At 31.3% G+C, this 7,214-nt stretch overlaps 2 pseudogenes; both read right to left on the bottom strand.

Annotated features, from left to right (window-relative positions):
- Positions 1-1,454: 1,454 nt before the first annotated feature.
- Positions 1,455-2,378, bottom strand: LOC145051192 (acid phosphatase 1-like; annotated as a pseudogene).
- A 486-nt stretch (positions 2,379-2,864) lies between these two features.
- On the bottom strand, positions 2,865-4,730 carry LOC145049699 (uncharacterized; annotated as a pseudogene).
- Positions 4,731-7,214: the final 2,484 nt, after the last annotated feature.

The raw sequence follows: 7,214 nt of genomic DNA, 5'->3' as shown, positions 1-7,214 counted from the left end.
TATGAAGAATTTTGCTATGTTTTAAATGAAGTATCACTCTGTTACCATTCTTCTTTATAGTTCTTTCTTTTATTTTCGATATAGATGCGTTTCACAACAATTAGGCAGAAAGAGGTGTGAGTGACCATTAAAGCTGAAAAGGTAATATATAATTTAAGAATAATATATAAAGTGTGAATTGTAGATATATGTTATTTATTTCAATGAAAAATATGTTGTTTGATTGTTAGGTTAAATATCTGTTTTATTTATTTATTTATTTATTTATTTATAATTTGGTTTTGACAAGTTTGATCTAAATTTGATAATTGAAGCATGTAGGAAAGATACGTGCTAACGATTTTGAATGTGTATTGCCCTATAGAAACCAACCGTAGCCTCACAGACAATTCCCTCATATCTCAGTAGGCCTTAACATTTCCTAAAATTCAGCTACAAGAAGTCATGAATGCACTTCTTGAATCAATCCTCTAAACTGAATTTCATTTGTTAGTTGGATGTAGTGACTAAAATGCAAGATTTGTGAATGTTCATTGTTATTTATTAGTGTTAACCTTTAGCAAATTATAAAACTAATATTATATTTTTGTTAATAACATTTTTTTATAGTAATTTATTTGATCGGAAGATATGTATATGTGATTGGGTGTAGCCTGAAAAATCATATTTTAATTTTTATAAAGAAAAAATACTTTGAAATCGACCAAGTTACAATGTCTGAATTTGATGTTTATGGTTAAAACAACTCACTTTATTTGTAATGTTTATCGAATTTCTTTGCAGAATTTAATGTTGTTGGTACATGTAACAACTTATTGTTGTTTTTGGTTTTACATTGCCAAACATAGTCAATTTATAAAGCTACTACACAACATGTTTTAATCAAGAAGTCGCATTATGTTGTGATAAAATAAAGATCGCATAGATCATTTATGTTAAAAATTACTGTATTAAAAAAACCAAATTGCTCTCATATAAATATTAAATATTCTTATCTAATTAGTTCGGTTCAAAAACTTTAAAAATGAATCTAACTAACATTTTTTTATTAAAATTCAACCTAAGACAAAACCACCTATTAATGTGATATGTATTTAATTATTGTCCGCGTTTAACGCGAGTTATAATCTAGTATAAAACTGAAATACAATCAATTGTCCTGATTTTTTCAGTTTAGATTAATAATATTTAGAGATTAATCCGTGCAATCATTCGGATATATCATTTTGAAATGAAATGAGAACATATTATTTATTTAACACTAATTAATCAAACAAGTCAAACATACATAGTCTTTTATTTCAAATATCAACTTCTCCGTCAACAAACCTACGAAACTTCGAATATGAAATATGATAATTTTCATATTCGAAAGAATTATTTGAAACCTAGGAAATTAAGCATATTAATATTAAAACGGAGTTTGGTTGATAGAGTCTTCAAACATTGGCTTCTTAACCAATGTAGTACATAGGATCGGGAACTTTAAAGGTGCGATCACCGGCGTTGCTTCCAAATAAATCGCTCCATTGATCGCCCATATTCCCACGAATCTTGTATCCACCCTCTTCCTCCAACTCTTTCCTTTTCTTCGATTTGTACACTACTCCACCTCCTTCCCCAGCTTCTCTGCATATATTACAATTGATTTATAACAAAATACGTTCGATTTAAATGATGTTTTTATCTAACGATATATCAAGCCACCTTAGTATTAGCTTTTCCCACGTCGTATAACCAACTGCTTTCAGTTTTTTTATACGGGCTTCCCTGTAAATCTCCTCAACTCCGGTGAGAAACACAATCTTGAACCCTAATTTTATAAACTGTTTGTACAGTTTAAGAGACCCCGGTATTGCCAATGAAGATGCTTCCTCCACCCAAGCATTGAACGATGTCTCGTTCAACGGCATTGCCCTAATCAAAAACCATCAAAAAAAGATATAAAAACATGATACATTAAGGATACAAAGATTTTGGTTAGTTGTTTCGATTACCCGAAAGCAACTGTGTCACGAGCGTAATACGGGAGATTAGATAGTGTAGTTTCATCAATGTCGAAGACCCAAACGTGAAACGTCATTTCCATCTCCGGTGAGGTTGAGGCCTTTGGCATACTTATAGGCTTCGGCGGCTACCAGATCAACATCCCGACGGTATTGTTTTCTAAGCATGTAATGACCGACATAGTCTTTGCATGCTTGGGCAGTTGAGGTCTCCACTGCCAGCCGCCAGCTCAGGCAGTTGAGGTCGGAATGCTTGTGGCCGTTGGATCCCTAGTGTGGCTTCAGCATGTGGATGTAAATGTTTGGAGATGTAGCAGCGGTGGTGGCGATGGTTAAGATCAGAACGAAAAGTAACGTGAAACTGAAATCCATGGCTTTTGCTGGGGCATGCATTAGTAAATAGCAAGTTGTACTGTAGTATTGAAGCATATGGGCATATGGCATTTGCTTATATAAGCCCGGTTTGGCCCACCCTCCTCTTTTTTAAAATCAACGCTTCTATTTTTAATTGATTATTAATTTCATTTAACTGAAAATCCAAGAAATAATCATTTGTGATTTTGTGTATTACTTTTATTTTGACTAAATTACAGAAATGGTCGTCGTCCTTTACAAAATCTCACATCTTTAGTCTAGGTTTGCAATTAATTACATTGCCAGTCCTTATTTCAATTTTTATTTATTTATTAATATATATATTTAAATCATAACGAGTTAGGAACATGAAGTTTTACGTTTTAAAGTTTAGCCACAAGAGTTTTAAAAGTTGACACTTTTGGCGTTTTTTTTGGGAATATAGGTTCAACTTCCATATCCGATGCAATGACCTTAGCGTTATCGATACTAATGGCATAACCTTCATTTCTATAATTTTTAAAAAGTGTCATCATATTTTTTAATAGATCAATTGTGGCATCAATACACATAGTTTTGGTTTGCATTTTTTTTACTAACTTTATTTATAGCAAATAAAATATCATACCAAATTACCATACCAAGTAAAAAATCATAACTTTCAGTAGCATTAACTAAACTTTCAGCTTCACTTTTAGACTTTGCATCATCACATGATGAACTTAATTCTATCAAGGCATCCCTTATATGAGGAACTTGAAACCTAATGGCTTTGACACTTTTTATTCTACTCTCCCAACGTGTATTAGATAAAGATTTTACCATTAAGTTAGGGACTTTATCAAGTAATATTGACCATCTTTTGGTTGAACTTGAAAATAATACAAAAATGCATTGCAAAACTCCAAAAAAAGAAATGGCTTTAGCACAAGAATGAGCCATATCACTAACCGTGAGGTTAAGACTATAACAAGCACATGGCATAAACAATGCTTTTGGATTAATTTCAAATAATCGTTTTTGAACACCTTGGTGTTTTCCTTTCATGTTAGAACCATTATCATAACCTTGTCCACTTACATCATCAATATTAAGACCATAAGAATTAATTGCATTTAATAACTCTTTAAAAAGTCCTAAACCCGATGTATTTTCTACCTTTAAAAATTTAAAAAAAAATTCTTCAACTTTTATTTTATTATTAGACATGTTCACACATCGAATAACAAGACTCATTTGTTCTTGATGGCTAACATCGGGGTGCAATCAAGGATAATAAAAAAATATTTTGATTCTTTTATAATATTAATTATAGAATTTTTGACATTATTAGCTAAAATAGAAATGATTTCATTTTGAATTTTGTGTCCTAAATAATGAAGATGAGTTTGATGATTTTCTATGCGTCTAACATGCTCTTGCATTATAACATCAAATTATGCCATCATTTGAATTGCTCCCAAAAAATTATCATTAGATTTTTGAAAAAGTTTTTCGTTACAACCTCGAAAAGCCAAATTATATTTTGCCAAATATTTAATGACAACAATTATTCTTTTTAAAACTTGCCTCCAACGTTCTTTTTCAAGTAAAACTTTATTTTGTAAATCTTTATCAATTGTTTTATTCTTATCCAATCTTGCTATTAGTTCATCCCAAGAATCCATACAAAAAAGATGTTGGGAACTATTTTCATGTTCTTTAAGTCTATCAAATAAATGTTTCCAATCATTAAATCCATCATTCGCTAAAGAAATTTTAGTAACATAATTATTAGGTTTAAACAATTTACAACAAAAAAAAACACTTTATCAACTTTTTTTGAGTAAATTAACCATTTTCGATCACTCGTCTCACCATTACTTAACTTTCTAGTATAAGAAGCATAAAAAAATGTCTAGATAGATTATCTTTAGGATATACAAAATTTGATTCTCTTATTGGCCATTTTTCAATCAAAATATCTCTTAAGTTATTGTCAAGATTTTCCCAATTACTAGGATCATATATATCTAAAGGTGGAATAAATTGTTCATTGTTATCATTCATGACATTTTCATTCTCATTCTCATTTGAAATGTTAACATTTTCATTATTGACATTAACATCTTCATTATTAATATTTTCATCATCAAAATCAACATTTTCATTTAAAACTTTTTCTGTAGAAACATTTTCATTCAAGACATTATCTTGCTCATTAAAAACAGTTTCATGTGTGAGATTATCTTGTTCATTTACTTGTACATCAGCATAACTATTTTTTTTAAAAAACTTGTGCATAGACCCTTTTTGAGTTTCATTATCTTGTTCAATTTTTTGTTTTTTCTTTCGTTTTTCACTTCCAGACATATACTTTCTAGGATGCATATTTAATAGAGTGATAAGAGGCAATCAGGCAAACAACAAGCAAACAGATAACAAATAATAAAAGAAGGGTTCCTTTTCTTTGTACCTACTGCCAGTGATGCCTTGATAGTTGATGGTATGTTGTAAGCCTTTAAATAACCTCTAAGAAATTGCCAAATGCCAATTGAAAAAGGCCCACAGCTACAACAGAAAATTCTGAAGTTTAAAAAAAAATCAGATTAAAATATTAACATTAAACAACTGAAATTAAGCAAATGAATAACAAATTATCTCTAAAAAAACCGAGAAGGCTACTTACAGTTATAGAATCATAGATTCAGAGTTAGTGAGTTACAGGGATTCATAATCACACAATCAGAAGGTCATTTTCCTGGATTGATTCTACATAGCATAAACTTATGAATATCAGATTCATAAAAAAAAATCTCAGAAAAATAAGAAATATGAATGCTAGAAATTAGAACTTACAATACAAATAAAGAAGATTAGAAGAAGATTCACAGCCGAGAACTTACAGATACAAATAAAGACAACGATTTTGTGGGATTAATGCTTCGTCTGTGGTGTAGTTCTATTGTAGAAAAAAAATTAAACTTGATAATCGAAAATAGAAGGCAATAATCGGTAGAAAGGGGAGAATTGGTGCAGAAATCGGTAGAAGGAGAAGCAATCAGATGTACTAAATCGCCAATTCGCCAAATCGAAAATTAGAATAGGGAGAATTAGGGAAGAAATAAGAGATTGATTTAGTTCAAACTGAAGAAGAAATACAAGTATCTGATTATTGAGACCGCTGCTTACCTTAGAATCCGGAGAAAACGTTTCGATTTTCCATAGCCGATCGTTCAAGATTTAATTGCACCTTGGAAGTCGGCACTCTCGCACGCCCAGTCGTTCCCGATTCCAGTCGTCCTCCCGCTTTCTTTTTGGTTGACGACGCGTTGATAAGAGAGGGAGTATTGTAGTATTGGGATTCAATAATAATCAGTCCAATAAAGCTTAAACCTAATGGGCTAATGCTATACAATTAATATAAGAGATATAAAATGGGGGCCCTATAGCATTAAGGGGCCCGGGACGGTCGCCCAGCTTGCCCAGGCCCATGGGCCAGTCCTTGGTCTCATATAAGGTTATTCCTATGGGTGAGTCAAAGTTAAATATGCTTTAAAAAGGAAAAAAAATGCATAGGTTGCCCACTGTTTGCTCTTTTGGTGTTATTCCCTTTCCATTCAAATATGTTTATTAATTCGATTATTCAAAAATAACAGTTTTCACCCATAAACTTTGAATTTTATTTATTTTAGGCTAAAACTAAAAGAAATCGAAAATTACAGATTTAGCCCCCGAGTTTTTATAACTTGTTGATTATTTAAAGTTGTATAAATCAATATACTTCGAGTTTAGCCCCTGCATTTTTGTACTTTATAGTTAAAAATATTCTTGGATATTACGAAAGGTGTATTTAAACGTTTTAGCTTTGGGTTTTATTATTTATATTAGGATATGATTTTTAAGGGGAAGTATTATACCATCTAAAAATGGTAATTACGAAAATCACAATCAACGTGACTTGATTATTAGTCGTTTTATGAGACAAGTGGATGATCGAACCAAAATGGACACATAAAATGTTTTCCAGGATCATAGTCTTAGAAAAATTGTTGGTGAAATGCAGGGTGCGAGTATCGTGGTAAATTTTGGTTGAGACATAATGACAATGAAATGAGTTTTTCATGTTCTGTGGTTGTTCACACATAAATGTTTATCATATGGTTTATATGCGGTTTTCAATTATTTATTCAAAGTATATTTTATGATAAGTATGGTTGTGTGCAAATGTTTTTATGAGTTGTTTATCTATTGTGCGTTTTTTTTGTTGACATGTTTAGTGGGAACGGGTGAGATGTTTAATTGCCGTGATCATGAGGGATGTGTGTTATCGACAAGGGTGGGAATTGAGATTTATACTTATTTCCTTCGATATTTAAAATACTTGAGTACAATAGATGATGAGTTGTCTCAAGGAGAAGGGAAATGAATCTTTGGTTCTTTTTCTGGATAATTAATGGTTCGCCTAAATTATGTCATCAGGTGATATGTTTATTGTATGACTTATTGAAACTATATGATAAGGCCTTTTATTTTTTTTAACTGATAGACATGTATATGCAACACGAACTCACTAGACCTTAGCCTTACCCTTTTAGAAACTTTAAATGTTAGAAACCTAGGAAACTATTAACAAGTGGCAGTAAGAAGGCTAGGGGAAGGATTGATCAACAAGTCGACAAAGGATTTCGGAAAAGACGTAACACCCGAAGCTCTTCGGTTGAAGACTTTATTTTATTTTATTTTTCTTCTGCTGTAGTTTAGTCTATAAGTAAGTTCAGAATTGATCTTGGGAGATGTTGGAATGATTATTTGTTATATAGTTACAAGTTGGTATCAAAGCGATGTTTAAGCAGATTAGGTGTTTGCATAAAC

Source organism: Lactuca serriola, chromosome 5 (genome assembly GCF_051521515.1).
Source record: "Lactuca serriola cultivar US96UC23 chromosome 5, Lser_US96UC23_V15, whole genome shotgun sequence".
NCBI lineage: Eukaryota > Viridiplantae > Streptophyta > Magnoliopsida > Asterales > Asteraceae > Lactuca > Lactuca serriola.
This window is presented reverse-complemented; position numbering and strand designations above follow the sequence as displayed.